Source organism: Cryptomeria japonica, chromosome 1 (assembly GCF_030272615.1).
Source record: "Cryptomeria japonica chromosome 1, Sugi_1.0, whole genome shotgun sequence".
Classification (NCBI taxonomy): domain Eukaryota; kingdom Viridiplantae; phylum Streptophyta; class Pinopsida; order Cupressales; family Cupressaceae; genus Cryptomeria; species Cryptomeria japonica.
In genome coordinates, this window is record NC_081405.1 from 405,611,161 (window position 1) to 405,630,848 (window position 19,688).

Below are 19,688 nucleotides of genomic sequence, written 5' to 3' on the forward strand. Positions count from 1 at the left end.
TATATATGTGTGTGTGTGTATATATGTATATACATATATATATATATATACATATGTATATATATATGTATATATATACACATGTATATATATATGTATATATATGTATATATACATATGTATATATATATGTATATATACATATATATATATATGTGTGTGTGTGTGTGTGTATGTATATGTATATATATATATATATATAAAGATTGGGTCACTCAGGGCCCTGTCCTGAAGCATGTCCTGATCCATGTGCCTGCAATAGAGTATGCACGCAAAAAATCATACATTAAACATTTAATTTGAATGTACTAAAGTAAAAAAAATTAAGTAACATAGAGTATGAGCATTTTTACATAGACAAACATACCTGTGAAGAGTCTCTAACATCACCACCATGTGCATGCAGGATTCTAGGATGTCTATGTGATGAGGAGCTCAACCTGCGTGATAGTGGTGCATCCCACAATGTTGAAATTTTCTTAGATATACATGTGTACACATATATTCATAAATTTCAAACTAACCCTTTAAAAATAGAACTTAAATATTTAAGATTAAATTAATTTAAAGTTATAATGTATGTACCCATGTCTCATGATGAACAAGGTTGGTGGCAATGTGCAAATCCTCAAACATCGCCCCCTGCACCTACAATATAAATTACACATGAACTTGAACATGTAAATTATTTAAACATTCATTAATATTTAAATCTAATCTACTTGAACATGTACATGTACACGAGGTTGTAGATAAACATACCTCGGGGTCTCTAACACCTCCATCGCGTGCATGCTGGACTCTAGAACATTTGTAGGATGAATGGATCATCATGCGTAAAGCTTGCTCATCCTAGACAATGCACATATTTTGTTGGATATATATATAATTTAAATCACTCAAGAAATTATTTAATCAACACCTAGATATCCATTTAAATAGAACTTAAAAACAAAAAAATAATAATTTAAAATTTATATATACCCGTGCTCCTGATGAACAACTGGGTCAATGGCAACATCTAAATCTCCATACATCGACCCTAACGTGATAACCTATATAGTTCAAAAAATACAATCCAATATATATATTAATCAATTTAATCTATGCAGTTCATGTGTACAATCAAGTTGCCATATAAAATATCTAAATTAAAATTAGTAAAATATATATTATATAATTCATACCTCTCCCGTAGCTTGTAAGGCTCGTCTGATCCTGCTAATGTCAAAATCATGCAAGGAGCTCACTGCAACATGATCCCCCTCACTATCTGGCTCCATAAGCATGGTAGTGAACATCCCCAAAAATCCAATATCAAGTACTCTGGCTCGATCAACTGATGTATAAATAGGAGGAGGAGGTGTATCCTGACCAACTATTGTATGTTGGGGCGAGGCAGTAGGATATGCAATAGCAGTAGGTTGATAATCTGTATTCTCACAACCACGGCTAGATGCACTCGGTCTACCAAGTGCACGCCTAACAAATGATGGGGCATCCTATAGTGGGATCCCATCATCCATAGAAATGACCTAATATGCATCCAAGAGATCATTGGATAAGCACGCGCTCATCTGTCGTAAAGGATCTATGTCATGCATGCGTGTAGCATCCATTGGTGATGGTATGTCTACTCAAACATATGGATCATCACTCATTGATGCATAATGAATTATAGTATGAGAGTGCAACAAATATCTACCCACCTGATCTGATGTCATCTCATCCACCTGTGTGGCTATAGTAGCAATACTGGAAAATATGGACTGTCGAGTGTCATCTGGCACACTATCTGCAACATGTGCTAGGTCCACACTCTTGGGAAGAACCACAAGGTTTTTGTAAGGCCTTCCCCAAACCAAGCTTTGATTTACTTAGTTGACCTTGTTTGACCTATTAATAAATGCTTTATAATTCAATAGAATGGACTGTGTTAGGCAGATAGGTTTGTGAGAAAAATAATTGAACCAAGTTATAGAGTTATCGCACCTAGTGGTGTACTTTTGATGTGTTATGAAGTTGAAATCCTAAAAGACCCATTGATTGGATAATCTTGCTTTAACGTATGTCAGCTATGTTTGGATGTAGAACTTATACGATTCTGTGATTGGGTAAATTTTATGAATGTGGATGCTTCATTTATATGCTTTATAGATACAGAACTCTAGATGATCCTAGAATAGGATAAATTTGAGAGGAGGTATGTCATTATTGGATTTGCAGGACTTTACTATGATGATAGAAATAGGAATGCAAGTTTTAATGAATAGATCAAAATTATGTGAATGATAATAATTGTTATGTGGAGTTATTTGAATGAAAGATGTATTGATTGATAAATGTATATTGTATGCAGAATGCTTGTAGTGCATTATTATTCATGTGTTTTATATTATATGAGATTATTTGGAAGTACTAATGTGTAAATTGAGTTGCATAGGAATTATCCATGTGACCATGGAAATATTACGGAGAACCAAACCTAGACTTATGTATGTTCGTAAGCCAGGGGTTGTCTATTTGGAGAGACAACACCCCATTTGTGTTGTATTTTATTCATAACAGTGTATGCTGCATGAGTGTTAAGTGTCATTTAAATTTAATGTGTAAAAAAAAACCACAAGAGACAATTTCATGTTTTATTTTGTAAAAGTGTTTTATTTGTGTCACTTGACACATGTGTGGATTTAAATTTAAATGTTTTATTTTCGTCTCTTGGTGGGAAAGTGTTCAACTATAGTTTTTCTTAAATAATATAATGTGTTGTCATAAATACTTTGGGAATATAATCTTTGGAGTGGTCAACATATGTTTGACCCGAAAATAAACTTCAGAGGGGTTTAAAATGGGTTAAATGAACACCTAGGGGTAGTTTAATAGGGTTTCCTAAATCCCATAAGGTATACCTAGGGGTTAGGGGTATTTTTAGGCAAGTTTCTACTTTTAAATGATCTTTTTGACGCTTTAAAAATTGGCTTTTTTGAGTTGTGCGAAAATTGAAAATTAGAAGTTTATATCTAATTGAGATTTTTCCTATTGGAATGAGAGTCTTTTTGCTTTCTGCTTTACTTTCCTTTTTAGTTTTTAGAACTTGTGAGAACTCAAAGAGCGGGCTTCTTAAGCAGGATTTGGAGAATTTGAGGGTAATCACCCACTCTCCATTTTTGGAGACAAGAGAATTTTGTAAAGAGAAGATAGAATATTGTTTTGAGAATTTTAGCTAAGGGTAGAAAGAGAAGAACCATGGAATTGGGCTGCTCATCCTCAACAAAACTAACCTACCTTTGGGCAGATTAAGGTTGGTTGTATTCATCATATAATGGATTTCTTATTGCATGTGTTTGTAAGTAATGTTTGTGAAAAATATTCGTTTCCATGCATGTTCTTTTGAAAATTTATTTGGTATTTTATTTTATACTTTGTATGTGTGTTTGGGAGTAATCAAGATCTCCTAGTCTTGGGAGAGAGGAGGATCTTGTGGGTGGTAGAAGTGACAGCCCTCGAGTGAGAGACTCTCGTTATGAGAGCGATCACAAGGGAATCTATGTGACCCTTGCTGCATGGCTTGTTTATGCATTGGGGATCATAAGGAGGGAAATAAGGCATGAATGCCTTGGGGGGCATAAGGAATAAGGGGCTGATTTTGTTATAATTGATGTAATTTGTTTGCCATGAGGTGGCTATATGCTTTAGTTTTCCATGAGGTGGCTATTTGTTTTGCCATACTTGCAGTCTCCTCGGGGTACTTGGTCCACTACCACCCTTGAAAAGACATCACCAATGTGTGGTGCAGTGTAGCCCGGGTTGGGGTTGTGTTTGAGTTGTGTATTTCTCTGTCTTTTGTGTTTGCATGTTTGTTGCCTATCTAGGGCTTGGTTCTCCAAGCTCAGGGGTGGCTACTAGTTAGCCTAGGCTGGGAGGTGAGCACTCCATGGTCATAGCCTATGTTTTATTTGTAGGTTTGTTGGAAGAAAAGAAAGAGGACAAGTAGAGGTTGTTGGATTTCAGTTGTTACAGAAAAGATGTGGAAATGGAATATATATGTTTAAAGTAGCAACATTGTAATAGGAAATTATGTCGTATCTATCTTTCGAAAAGAAATGTATCAAATGTTTGTAAAAGCCTCATTGAATAGAAATGAGAGATCCATTAGTATTGAAGGTTATTTTGTAATTTAATGTACCTTATAGAGATGAAATGTTGTTTTATGCTATACTAAATAAATGAATCTGGATTTAGTTCCTAAAGATTTTTTGAACTTTAATAATTGTAGGTTATACAATATTTAGGAAAGAGAAATGAAATTTATTTTACCCCTTTATGCATATGAAATAGGAAATAAAGAAATGATTTAATGATTGCATGCATGCTGCTTTCGAATATGAAAGTTCCAATTTAATTTCTATTGCGGGGCTAAGTTTAAAAGATTCTAGATAAATTAAGTTGCAGGAATTAAAATCGCATATGTATTTGCAGGAATTTAAGTCTGGAAATTTAATAGTCTAGTTAGTTTAAAAATCACATATGTGTGTAGTTGTTGTTAAAATTTTCGTACTCTATTATTTATCTTTTTGCAGAAAATAAAATCTATACCAATTTTAGTGAATTTAATTCTGATAGTTACCTTATCTTTGACAGAAAGTAAAACTAAATTTAAAAAAATCTAAATTAATTGCATGTATAAATGTATAAATGCCTACAGTTCTTAAAGTTAAATAAATTCAAATTGACTGATTAAAATATATATATTGATAAATACCTTGCATTTTGTGTATATACAAATATGTACAAATATATATATATATATAAATATATATATATATATACATATATTTACATATATTTTATTTGCATAAAAAAAAAAGGGAGAAAAAAAAATATAAGTTTTAAAAAAAATAAATAAAAAAAATGGGTTTTCGGGCAGAGGGCCGAAACCCACTGTGTGTGCACACAGTGGCCGGCGCCCACGCCGACACTGTGTGAACACACAGTGAGCGGCCCGCGGACCGCCACTGTGTGGGCACACAGTGGGCGACGCTCGTGCCACCACTGTGTGAACACACAGTGGGCGGCCCACAGACCACCACTGTGTGGGCACACAGTGGGCGGCGCTCGCGCCACCATTGTGTGAACACACAGTGGGCGGCCTGCGGACCGCCACTGTGTGGGCACATAGTGGGCGGCGCTCGCGCCACCACTGTGTGAACACACAGTGGGCGGCCCGCAGACCGCCACTGTGTGGGCACACAGTGGGCAGCGCCCGCGCCTCCACTGCGTGCGCACACAGTGGCGGCCGGGTAAAACCCCTGTGCCACCACCTCTCCCTCAAAAAAAAAATCTTCGGCCACTCCACCGTGCAATTTGAATTCGATCGGCCCTGCAATGCAAGTAACAAAAAAAAAAAAAACCCTAGCCCGGGTAGGGCTAGGGTAACATATCCAAAGAGATATTTAAGAAGGATATATATAGGGTATTTTATAATTTACATGTTAAGTTAGGGTTTGCATGCATGATTTATATATATGTAAAAAAAAAAAATATTATAATATTGTAATATATATATATATATATATATATATATATTGCAATATATTTATAGAATTTGAAAATATGGGTGAATAGGGCAAATTTTTAGACTAAATATTTTTATAAACTTTTATATGCTTTTGATAATCAAATGGGCATATTTTAAAAGGATGTATAAATTTTAAATGTTTCTGGAGTTCAATCTTATAAAAGATTTGGATGAATTTGATAAATTAATTTTGGAAATCTAATTGGATTTTCATTAATAAATGGAACTATTAAATAAAGTAATTAAATAATTGATATAAGAGGATAGTGTAGAGGTGTAAAGATTAATCCCTCTAAATGGACTAAACCTTGTGAACCCTATTAACCTAGGAGAGAACTTTTATTAGGTAAATTAATCATCTCATTGATGTTCGGCACTTTAATTGTAATGGCTCCATTTGAGAATATTAACGCAACTAAATAAGTTTTAGTATCGATTTATTAGAAGCCAATTTCTTGTAAAATTAAGTATTAAGAAGGAACGTAATTATAGGATGGAGGAAAATTGATATGTAATAAATAATTATTATAGAACCAAGTAAATTATGTTAATGTCTAGATAGGAGAAATGGTATAATTTATGTTCTTATATTCGCAAACAAAATGATAAAGACTTTTGAATGAAATAATTATTCCCTTATAAATTTTATTCGTCCCACTTGATAATAGGAACTATCGTAAACTGTTATGTTAGTATTTAACATTAATTAATAATTCATTTGAACCACAGGCCAAGTTGTCACAACTATTAAAGCAATAGTTGCATATAAATTAGTGTCCAAAAAAAAATTGTCGGTTGTGTTTTGCCCTAAATTTTGGGCATGACAGTTTTGACCAATCAATGCCCATTTATTAACAGGTGGGGGTGCACCTAGTCATCTAAACTTATCTAAAAATTTGCCCTTCCCTTGCCCAACATGTTTCAAAAAATCGATGTAATCAACATCATCCAACAAATGAAACTCTGCAAACAATTGTTTGCAGAAATAAAGGGGTAACTCATCCTTTTGGGGCCACCTATGATGAGTGGCTAACCATCTAGGATAGATAAATGGTGCTACTAGTGCATCTATGCACCTGGTAGACATCTAGCCTTTCACTCTACCAAAGTCCTAATAATGAGGAAACATGGTTTTCACATCAGTTGTGGAAACCCTATCAATCACTATGTCCCATTTCACAGTACCACGTACACTGCATGAAAGGGATCTATAGAATTCCTCTATGTTGACCTCGTCATATGGATTATAATTATCGACGAGGTCAATCATAAGAACTAGCTCATGTCTAATAGTTTCACCCCTTTGTTTATTTGTGTGATCACGCATGTTTTCCAAAGTGATATTTAAATGATCTAAGGCACGTTGGAGTGCCTCAGTAGTCCGATTATAGATTTGTTGTCTCTCCTATGGAGTTGTTGTAGACCTATGTGATGTTTTCTCACTCCCACGAGGATGAACACTAGGCTAAGAAGTACTCATGTTATGTGATCCAGGCTCATCAGACATGATGTTCAATGGATAATGTAGAACTAGATATATATATCTGCACATGTGCATGTATGTAGTACACATTAAACAATAATTAAAAATGTATACATACATTTAAATCATTTTAAACATATTTAAAAACATGTAAATTAAAGAAACTAGATATATACATTTTAAAGAAATTTAAACGTCATAAATGCATACTTGAGTTAAAATTTTCTAGATATAAAGACAAATTTAAGATAAATTTCTAGAGATCTATGCACAAATGAAATTTAAACAACTGTAAATTTAATTTGAAATTTCAATATATGTCTAATTTACAATTACATATATTTGCATATACAATAATTAATTTAAAAAATAGTCAAATTAAGTCAAATTAATTTACAATTAATTCACAATTTTGCATATGTACAAAATAATTAATAGGTCCTAATTTGGTCTTATGTGGTCCTAATAGGTCGTACTTGGGGTGCAAGTAAATTTTGTAAAAGAAACCAAGCAAGTCTGCATTATCTTGAATGACGTGGAAACAAGCTCATTAGCTACCCAGAAGAGAGCAATTGGAGAAAAGCAGAGGATATTGTTAAAGGGTGATAAATACTTGTATAGAGAGTATGCAATACAAACAAACAATGTCTGGAGTGTGTGATGTGGTCTCTAATTTATGTCCGGAGGGACTAACTAGTTTTGGAGTTAGATGGGGAAACCTATTGGGCCACGCTTGGAGGAAATCAATGTGTTCATGCAAGGGCCACCTTTTTTCTTATTATGAGAATGATGCTTTTGCAATGAAGGATATTTGGACCGCATATGACCCCTTGCGACAACATTTGGACCGCATATGACCCCTTAGGACCGCATATGACCCCTTGCGACGACATTTGGTCTTTTGTGGTCCTAATAGGTCATAAGGGGTGCACATGTGTCGCAAGGGGCCTTAAGTGGTCCTAAGGGGTCACACATGTGTTCTAACACATGCATGACCCCTTAGGACCACATATGACCCCTTGCGACAACATTTGGTCTTTTGTGGTCCTAATAGGTCCTAAGGGGTGCACATGTGTCCCAAGGGGCCTTAAGTGGGCCTAAGGGGTCACACATGTGTTAGAACATATGCGTGACCCCTTAGGACCACATATGACCCCTTGTGACACCATTTGGTCTTTTGTTGTCCTAATAGGTCCTAAGGGGTGCACATGTGTCGTAAGGGGCCTTAAGTGGTCCTAAGGGGTCACGCATGTGTTCTAACACATGCGTGACCCCTTAGGACCACATACGACCCCTTGAGACAACATTTGGTCCTATGTGGTCCTAATAGGTCCCAAGGGGTGCACATGTGTCGCAAGGGGCCTTAAGTGGTCCTAAGGGGTCACACATGTGGTAGAACACACACGTGACCCCTTAGGACCACATATGACCCCTTACAACAAAATTTGGTCTTTTGTGGTCCTAATAGGTCCTAAGGGGTGCACATGTGTCGCAAGAGGCCTTAAGTGGTCCTTAGGGGTCATGCATGTGTTCTAACACATGCGTGACCCCTTAGGACCACATATGACCCCTTGCGATAACATTTGGTCCTATGTGGTCCTAATAGGTCCTAAGGGGTGCACATGTGTCACAAGGTGCCTTAAGTGGTCCTAAAGGATCATGCATGTGTTAGAACACATGCGTTACCCCTTGCGACACCATTTGGTCTTATGTGGTCATAATAGGTCCTAAGGGGTACACATGTGTAGCAAGGGGCCTTTAGTGGTCATATAAAATAATTATATACTCCTTAGGATGTATACATACACATACATACATACATACATACATAGACCTCAGGACATGCTATGAGGGGTCGTGTGTGGTCCTGAGGGTTCACACACCCCTCAAGACCACACATGACCCCTCATAGAAATGACTTGAGGTGTATGTATGTCCTAAGGTGTATATAATTATTTTGTGTATTTATGTATGTATGTACATATGTATTTATGTATGTGTATGTACATGTATGTGTGTATGTATGTATGTAGACATAGGTATGTATGTGTATGTATTTTTATGTATGTGTATGTCCTAAGGTGTACATATAATTATTTTATATCTATGTATGTACATCTATGTAGGTAGGTATGTAGGTTTGTGTATGTTTGTATGTGGGTTTGTATGTATGTGTATGTAGGTGTATGTATGTATGTGTACGCATGTATGTAGGTTTGTATGTATGTATGTACATATGTAGGTGTATGTTTGTATAGGTATTTACAAATGTATGTGTTTATTTATTTTCTTTATCTTACCTGTGCTGCTCTCTTCTATAGCATGTCACCACGTGTCCACCTCTAGTTCACTCATTAGTACACCTGGACCTACCACCTAGATGCCACCTCATCAGTCACCATGTCATGGGGAATAATAGGTGTGCATCTTCATCTTGCGGTATAGCGAAAATCATTGATCCACCTTCAACCTGCTTGATCGTTAGTCACCCTTTTCTACACATGCTTAGTCACCAAGTCGTGAGGATTAACTGGCGAGTTGTTTCTCATTGCAGTATAGTGACCACCATTAGATCATCCGCCCAAACGTTAGATCTATCTGACATGCTCGATCTTTAGCCTCCTTCTTTGCTAGTTTGTTGTAAAACTTTGGTTGCCTCGAGATGTGCATCTGCATATGTGGGGTCCACTGGGTTCAACTTTCTTCACGCCAAAAGCCATTTGTCTTTCGACAATTATCATACAGGTCATTGTGGGTTTAAATGTTAAAAGAGCCTATCCCACAAACAATGTGGGATAAAGGATTTCCCCTATTTGGCATAGCATCATTTCCTTCAAGCATTCTCCTGCAAAATAATTTACTAATATCCAACTAGAAAGATCTGAATTTATATTTTCCTTTAAAAAACATATCAAATAATCTCATGTGAATCCAAAATTTGAAACGTAGGTCTTTGGATATACATGAAATACAAAGGAATAATTAATTTGACCTAATAGTGTTGAGATGAAAAAGAATTATGGTTCGGAAAGGTATACCTAGCTTGATTCCAGAATTTGTGAAACATATACATACCTCGAGCTGACCTCTTGATGGATGCATCAAACCTGGTCCCTGAAAGTTAAAATTGAATGAACCTACTTGATTCAACATAGAAATCTGCTTTCTGGCATGAATCTAGAACACTAAAATTTGAAAATTTTAGCGTTCCAATAGTGACTCTTTCTAGGGACGTATGCTCCATGTGAGCATAGCAAGATCTTAGTTATCTCTAGAAAAAAATACCATTATATAGAACCCCTTAAGTAGGTTCTCCCCTGAATAAAATTGGGTGGCCCGAGGCCCCCCCAAAAAATGATGATATTCCCTTTCCTCTGTCAAACACTTGATTATGCTCTTGTAATAATATGCACCTCCTGAAGATGTCATTACTCTTACTGCTTGAAATATTGTTCATTTTCTTGATATAAAACCCTTTTCCAATATATTTAATTAACTTCCTTGTCATTCGGGTTAAAATGTGATACACATAATCTCTTTCATCCTCTTGTATCAACCTTAATTGAAATAAATTATATCTCAATTATATTTTACCCTTATTCTTATATTCCTCTTCTTCCTGAATAATTTTGGAATATCTTTTGTCATATGTGAATTTCATCTGCATATGAGTTTCAGAACACCACTCAAAATTCCCATTTTTATACTCTGCAACACTCATTTGAGGGAAAATACTTGGTAATTTTTTTTCCTTTCTTTTTTCTTGCAAAGTATTTGTGCCTCCTATGTTGCAATTTTTTAAATTTTTTATTCCTTTGGGATTATGTTCAATATAGTTTGTTTTTACCATATCCTCATTTTTGAAACATATTTTATATTTCTCAAATAGTGAATTGGGGTAGAAATAAGAATTCTTTTCACATATGATTTTATCATAATGTAAATTTGAAAAAACTTCCATGTTTTCTTTAGACATATTTTCTTCTTCCTTATGTTTAAATAATGTTTAACCTTTTTCACATAAGGATTCAAGACATGTATCCTTGTCAGTAATATTTTACAAAAGTATCACCTCCTTTTCACCCATACTTTTACTATATGGTATTTCTCTAACCTTATTTAGGGATGTATTTTCCATATCCCCTTCAAGTAATGGACTTGAAATCACAAAACATGTATGCATATTTTCTTGAAAACTTTTTTCTAATTCATTACACAAAAGATTATCATACTGCATGCCTTTATTGAAAGTATTCTCCTGATAATTGCTATCTGTCTTATTGATAGGAATAATATCTTCATTATTGTTTTTTGTTGAAGTTTTTTCATGTCTGTATACTGAATGTAAATTTATCTTGCCTTCACTTCCTGGATGGTCAATGTTACTTTCATAGGAGGGACTAAAAAATGATTCACATTAAAAAATCATCTCCTCGCATTCATGTGGAGTTTCATGATACTGAGGATTTAAAAAAAATTCGAAAGGATTTTCAAACACACATTTCCTATTACACTCCTCACTGTGTATATATTCCCCTAATGTATTATTTTCCTGGGAAACATAATTTTCTTCACCAAATAGACCCTGAATGTGCCCTAATCCATTAATCTATTTATTCTGGAAAAAAATTGGATCATTCTTCTGAACATATCTTTCATATTCTTTATGTAAAAAATACAAAATTTCTTCTGGACCGAGGAATGTTTCCTCTTTATTATTCATGTCTGTACCCGCACATATGGATTCTTCCATACTTAAATCCATAATTTTTTCTTTATTATCAGATTCTTCCTCTAACATGCCTTCATATAAAATCTCAAGTAGAAGCCTTACCTGAGGATCATGATAAATCCCCAACTCATGCATTTTTATTGAAAATGGGGGCTTCATGTTTGAAGGTATTTTTGTGTATATATTAAACATCCTCATAAATAATTGTGTTGCAAATTCACCTTCCTATTTTTCTATGTTAGGAAATGTATCCAAAAGAGACATGCAAGATTCTTCCTCCATAGTGTAAGTCTGGTTTCCATCATGCTCATAGTAGATATCATCCTCTTCATCGGGGTCTTCTGTAATTGTCATCCTACATTCATTATCTTCTGCAACCATTTCATCAAGTAAATACTTGAGAAAATTATACAACTGAGAGTCATACCCTAACTTATATATCTTATTTAATAACTCATAAAATGGAGGCTTGACATCTGAAGATATCTCTTGATAAACTTTGAACATCCTCATGAAGAACTCTACTGTAGATTCATCTTCTTGTTTTTTTATATTTAGAAAATCATCCAAAGGAGACATATAGACTTCTGCTTCTATTATGTATTGTTGGTCCTCCTCTGGCTCATAGCTCATACTTCCCTCTTCACCTGCATCATGAAACACATCAACGAACCATTGCTCCAACTCCCTCCAGGATGAGATGCCCCGTGTAGGGAGTGATTCATAAGCTTCTCTTGCATTGTCCTTCAAAGTCCTGACAAATAATTTCATCACATAAGCTTTTGCATAAACCTCATAATCCTTTACAAATGTATAAAATACATCCAAATGATCAATTGCTGATTCATCATATTCCCCATGGAATTTTGGTACAAGTTGTGAAAGCTTAGGGAACAACTTGTTTGGAATACATTGAAAGCCATTGAGATCCAATGGCCTGATGCCATCTGGAATAAAAGGATTTCTTTGAAACATTTTCAAAAAGGAAATTTTCCATCTCCCTTTGGGTCTTTTCCCCTAGTAGAGTCACCAATTGAATAAAAACTTGTTAGGTAGAGTCGCCACCTCCTAAGAGGAAAATATTACCAACTTAACTGATCTTTTGGGATCCTCCCTCCAGTAGAGTCTAAAAAAAATTACCAAAGATTCTAAAAAATTCCTCTGAACAATTCCCTAGCAAAGTCGCCAATCTGTTGGTTCCCAAAACCACAGATTGGAAAACCAAAAGACTTGCCAAATCCTCAAGTAGTCCAATCAGCCTTGGCCAACAAATAGTGACAATCAATGAATAGATTCCTCTGCACTTTAGGCTCCACTGAACCTAGGTGGGTATGCCTCTTCCTCTCAAGCACAAAAGAGGATATTTAAAGTGGATTTCAACCTTTTAGTAAGTTTACATAACTGGCAAATTATTGTTCTGCATCTATGCTTTATTATGTGCTTTCAATGAGTGCTTTGAAAATAAATGATTGTGAATGTATATTGAAAATGAAATTGCTTTTAGGACTTAAATGAAATCTACATAGATCAGTTCATATAGGATTTTGGGAAGAACGTTTCTCTATCAAGGACCTTGATGATAGTTCTGATACTTAATGTAAGTAGAGATCCAATAGACAACAAGATGAGAGAGGGGGTGAATCATACAAACTTAATCTTCCATAAAAACATCAGATTCAACCTCAGTAACATATACTTCAGTAATATAACCAAATGCAAACTCAAAAGCATATAAACATCATAAACCTCATAACACCAAATTTAATGTGGAAACCCAAATAGGGAAAAACCACTGTGGGATTTCAGACCGACTAAGAAATATACTCTTTTAGAGTATGCTCAATTAAAAGCAAATCTTATTAAAGATTACAAACACATTGCTAGATGTGAACTGGTTAAGGGATTTCCCTCAGATCTATTAGGATCTTCACCTTGTTGGAAGTGACCTTGTTAAAGGATTTCAAAAACTCAATTAGAATGTCACCTTGCTAGAGGGTTTTACAAATAAGACTGTTAAGTCCACTTGGTTAAGAGATTTTCTGTCACTTCACAAAATAACAGTAATAAAATCTATCTGCAACTTCACATCTAAAATGCTAAATTAGATTCTTATTTGCTCAATACAATCTAGACATAGAACTAACCTTGTCCATCTGCTAGGCTTCTATACTCTGTTATTCAAATAGGTCTTCAAGCTTTTGTTCTCGGTAATCACTATGTAGCATCGCTATGCATACATTTGCTTGCATACATTGTTTATCAATAGTTCCCTATTTATAAACAATTTTCCAACCACTTAATCTCCTTGATCACATTTCCCATGATCAATCATAGCCATCAGATCTTCAAACTTTGACTAGGTTCAATGTATCCTTTGATCTGAAAATGTTTTACCCTGCCTTGGAACTTGCATACATTTATTGGAACTTGTGCTAGGGTATTGTGGTTCAATCTGAGCTATAGATCTTCATGTCGATTTTCCTTTGCCATAGATTCATTAACAAACTTCATGCACAACATACCAATCATTTAATCAGTTCTAGCTCATCAGCTTCCTTCATTAAATGATGCATGTAACCATTTAATGTATTCTATTACAGCTTGGTTACAACTCGGTAACAACTCAGTAAATACTAAACTTCACTCGGTAGACATTCTGCCTTCATTAACCGATAGCGATAACCTTAGGGTTTACCGACTACGTTCTTTGCTTGGTAACATAGTATAGTATTAACCTTACAATTTACAACATATGTATGATGTTAAAACAATCTAAACATCATGATCTCATCATTGTCTGACTCGGTAATAGTTGCCCATTGAATACCTTATTCATCCCCTTATTCATCATATTCTTTCTATGTCTTTTACCAACATTTTTATACTCTTCAAATAATACTTCTCAAGATATGGCAACATCATACTGAATTAGAAAATCAATTTCTTGACATCAATGACAAAATAATAATATCAAGACAGTAAACATCCTTAATCAGTTATTTCCATAATCATCAACAACCTTCTCAATATCCTTATTGAAATGCCAACAATCTCCCATTGTCTGTTATAATACCAAATGCCAACAATCTCCCCCTTTGGCATTGATGGCAAAACCAATTGATTTGACCTAAAAAAGATTCAAATTGTTGTGATTTTGAAATGCTGAAATGCTCTCTTGCTGTCATCAGAATTCTCCCCCATACATTAGACTTCTCCTCTTTTCTCTAGTCTTCTCCCCTTTTTTATCAATCTTCAATTTCAATCTTTTCAATCAGTCTTCTCCCCCTTTGACAACAATGCCAAATAGTAAATAACTAAAACATAATTTCTTCCTGTATGAAGTGAATTCCTATTGTAATGTGTCAACTTAGTCTCGGTCAGAGCATTTTGTCTTCAATTCCTATTCCCTGTATTATATCCTGCATTATTTCCTGTACACCTTTAGATAACATCCTAAAGTGTGTAAATCAACATCAACTCTTAAAAAGATATTTGATAGAGTCATTGAATTGATGCTTTCACCGAACTTGGTCAGTGAGTAGAAGATAGGGGTAGGACCCCTAACTTACTTCTAAGATATTCAAAAGTGTCCCTTGGTAGTGGCTTGGTGAAGATATCTGCTATTTGTTCCTTTGTGCTAACATACTCCAACACCACTTTCTTCTCTTGAGCTTCTTCTCTAAGATAATGATATTTGATAGAGATGTGCTTTGTCTTAGAGTGCATAACAGGATTCTTTGAAATGTTTATGACACTAGTATTGTCATAGAATATAGTTACTGGCTTGGTAACTTTCTCATTTATACCTTCCAATAGTTGTTTGATCCATGCTCTATTGGTACAATTCAATTCTGCAGCAACACATTCAGCTTCTATTGTTGACTGTGAAACACATCCTTGTTTCTTGCTAAGCCAGCTCACTAGTCTTTCTCCTTGTTGGTGTAAATAATTATTCATCATGGATATTATTAAACTTACTTAAGTTTACTTAGGATAATGCATTTCATAGTAGTTTGGATATGAGACACTTGGGTGTTTGTGCCACATTGGGATAGTGTGTGTAGGAGAAATTCCACCTCTTATGGTGTTGATCTTGTTATTACACTATCATATCCACTTATTGTGGAGTGATAATTCCACCTTCGGTGGGTGATCCACCTCATGTGGAATATTATATTATTTCTCCTACCTACCCACACCTATTTCCTACCTACCCTTGTTTCTTATTGAGCCACATGTCATGTTTGTGTGCTCATGCATATCCCTAGCCTTGCCTATATAAGCAGGCTCATCTACATTGTATGTAACAAGTTGTTGATCATTTTCTATTGATGAGAATACAGTTTATTCTTGTCCCATATTATGTCTCTATCTTGTACATTTCAATGACTTCTTGATCTTGGCAAAATCCAACACTCCTAAAAAGAAAGCTTCCCCACTTGTGCTTTTTTTGTCATCAATGTTGCCTACCCAATCAACATCAATATAAACTTTTAAATCAAAATCATTTCCTTTCTGATATACTAAGCCATAATCCTCTGTGCCTTTCAAGTATCTAAAAATAATTCTTTTGATTGCTATCATGTGTGTTTCCTTAGGATCTGCAGAGAATCTTGTAACTATACCTACTGCATGTGCTATGTCTGGTCTGCTGTGAACAACATATTGTAGCTTTTCAATCATGGATCGATAAAGTGTCTCATCAACAGATGCAGATTCATCATTCTTTGATAGTTTACAATTGGTAGTCATAGGAGTACTTACTTGTTTTGAATCCTCCATTCCAAATTTCTTCAAGATTTCCTTTATGTACTTGGATTAAGTAATGAAAATCTCATTTTTCATTTGCAGTATCTGTAAACCTATAAAATACTTTATCTCACTGATTAATGACATCTCAAATTCTTTGCTCATTTCATTTCCAAAGTTCTTGCATAAAGAGTCATTTCCACAAAATATAATATCATCAACAAATATGGCTGAGATCAGTATTCCATTTTCATCATTCTTCATGTACATATTGCTATTCTCACTTGTCCTTATAAAACCAATCTTAATCAAATAAGAGTGCAATCTTTCATACCATTCTCTAGGTGCTTGTTTCAGACCATATAATGCTTTGTTCAATTTACATACCTGATCTTTATTATTGTCTTCAACAAATCCTTCAGGTTGTTCAATAAAAACTTCTTCTTCTAATATTCCATTCAGAAATGTAGATTTGACATCCATTTGATATACCTTGAAGTTTTTGAAAGTAGCATATGCCAACAATGTTCTTACTCCTTCAAGTCTAGCCACAGGTGCAAAAGTTTCACCATAATCAATTCCTTCTTCTTGAGCATAACCTTTGCAAACTAGTCTTGCTTTATTTTGAATGACCTCTTCTTTTTCATTTAGCTTGTTTCTAAAAATCCACTTTGTACCAATTACATTTTTGTCCTTTGGTCTTGGGATTAGTGTCCATGTGTCATCTTCTTGATTTGATTAATCTCTTCTATCATAGCATTTATCCAATCTTCACTGTTAAATGCCTCTTTCACTGTTCTCGGTTCAAATTCAGATATTAGACATGTGTTTTGTCTCAGTTTGTTCCTTGTCATCACTGGATCATCCTTATCTCCTATAATCTGACTTGGTGCATGATGTCTTCTGACATACTTGGCTAATATAGGCTCGATAGGCTCTATATGATCTTCTTCATCACTCGGTAACTGGATATTCTCTTCATTTTCTTCAACAATTTTCTCGATAGGACTTATCGGTTGAACATAGACAAATTCATCATAATCTTCTAGTTCTTTGGAATTTCCTTCATCATTTCTTTCTGCAAATTCATCAATTTTCACATTTGCACTTTCTACTATTTTGTTAGATGATTTGATCAGACATTTAAATGCTTTGCTTCTAGAAGAATAACCTAGAAATGTTCCTTCTTCACTTTTCTGATCAAACTTGTCATTTATATCATCTTTGTGTACATAGCATCTACTACCAAAGATTTTAAAATAACTTACATTAGGTTTCTTGTCATACCAGATTTCATATGCTATCTTCAAAGTACCTTTCTTCAGTTGTACTCGGTTCAGGGTGTAAACTGCTGTGCTTATTGCTTCTCTCCAAAATGTTTGTGGCACTTTCTTTTCAATCATCAGGGTTCTAGCACAATCCATAATAGATCTATTTCTTCTCTTAGCTATTCCATTCTATTGTGGAGTTCTCAGTGCAGAGACTTGTCTTTTAATACCATGATCATTGCAGAATAAGTTGAACTCATCAGATGTAAACTCTCCTCCTCTATCTGATCTAAGACATTTCAGTTGTCTTCCTATTTCATTTTCAACTCTTGCCTTGTACCATTTAAACATTTGAAAAGCTTATGATTTTTCTTTTAAAAACATTACTGACATCATCCTTGAGTAATCATCCACAAATAATATGAAATATTTATCACCATAATAACTTTGAACTCTCATAGGACCACAAAGATCAGTGTGCACAAGATCTAAAATTCCTTTAGAAGTGTAAGACTTACTTGTAAAGCTTGATCTTGTCATCTTACCCATTTGGCATCCTCGACACATAGCATTCTCAGGCTTTTCAAGACTTAGTAGACCTCTTATGCGGTGCTTCTTACTTATTTTGATCAGATTATCAAAATTTGCATGACAAAACCTTTTATGCCATAACCAGGTATCATTTATCTTTGCATATAGACATTTATTCCGAGCTGAGTCAAGGTGAAATGTATTACCTTTTGTTTGTGTCTTGGTAGTAGCTAACTTTCCACTCTTGTCATGAACTTTGACAATTCCTTTCTGAAATTCTATTCGGTAACCTGTATTGTTTAGCTGTGCTACACTCAACAAATTGTATTTCAAACCTTCAACCCAATAAACATCATTGCATCTTGCATTGTCAAGAAGTGTTATAGATCCTTTACCTTTCACCAGACATGGTGCATCATTACCAAATCCTACATAGCCTCCATCCTAATCTTCTAACATAACAAACTTGTGTTTATCACCTATCATATGATGTGAGCATCCACTATCTATGATCCAAGAATCATTAGTATTTATGTGAGATATTAGGGCTTTTTTTTCATACCTTTCTTCATCTGATCCATCTTTGAAAGCCACATAAACTACTTCCTCTGTATCAGTTTCATCTAATTTATCATCATTGGATTCCTCATCAGTTATTAAGCATGTCTTTCTATCTCTTCTTCTGAAGTCTTGGTATCCTCTGTAATGATTGTCTTTCTATCTGTCATCTTGGTAATCTCTCTTTTCAGTAGAATCTCTATCAGGACAGTTAGAAGCCATATGTCCTATCTTATCACAATTGAAACATTTCAAAGGTAGTTTTCCTTTATACTTACCTTTGCCTCTCGATAACCTTCTGGCTAATAGTGCTTCAAACTCTTCCTGCTTTCTAATTTCCTCATACAGTTTGTGTACTTCTTCCATGTTCTTATGAAATCTTTCACTTGCTCCACTGTGATCTCTATCAGAGTATTTATACTTTCTTTCATTGTAATCATTAGATTCATCAAGATGAAAAGAACTAAATGCAGATTCAACTTTATTTACCGAAATCCACTGTTATCAAAGTTACTTAACTCAAATGCATGTAGCTTACCAATAGTAGCATCTAAATAAACTAGCATATTAGGTATAGACCTCAATTTATTGATTGTAGAGACTCAGATTGCATAAGCCAATAGAAGGGTTCTTAACAACTTACTTGTTATATCCTTTTCTTCAATAGTTCCACCTACTCCTTTGATTTGATTGACAATCTCCTTTAGTCTTGTACTGTACTGAGTTATGTTCTCACCTTAATTCATCCTCATAGATTCAAGTTGTCCTCTTCTACTATCTACTTTTGCT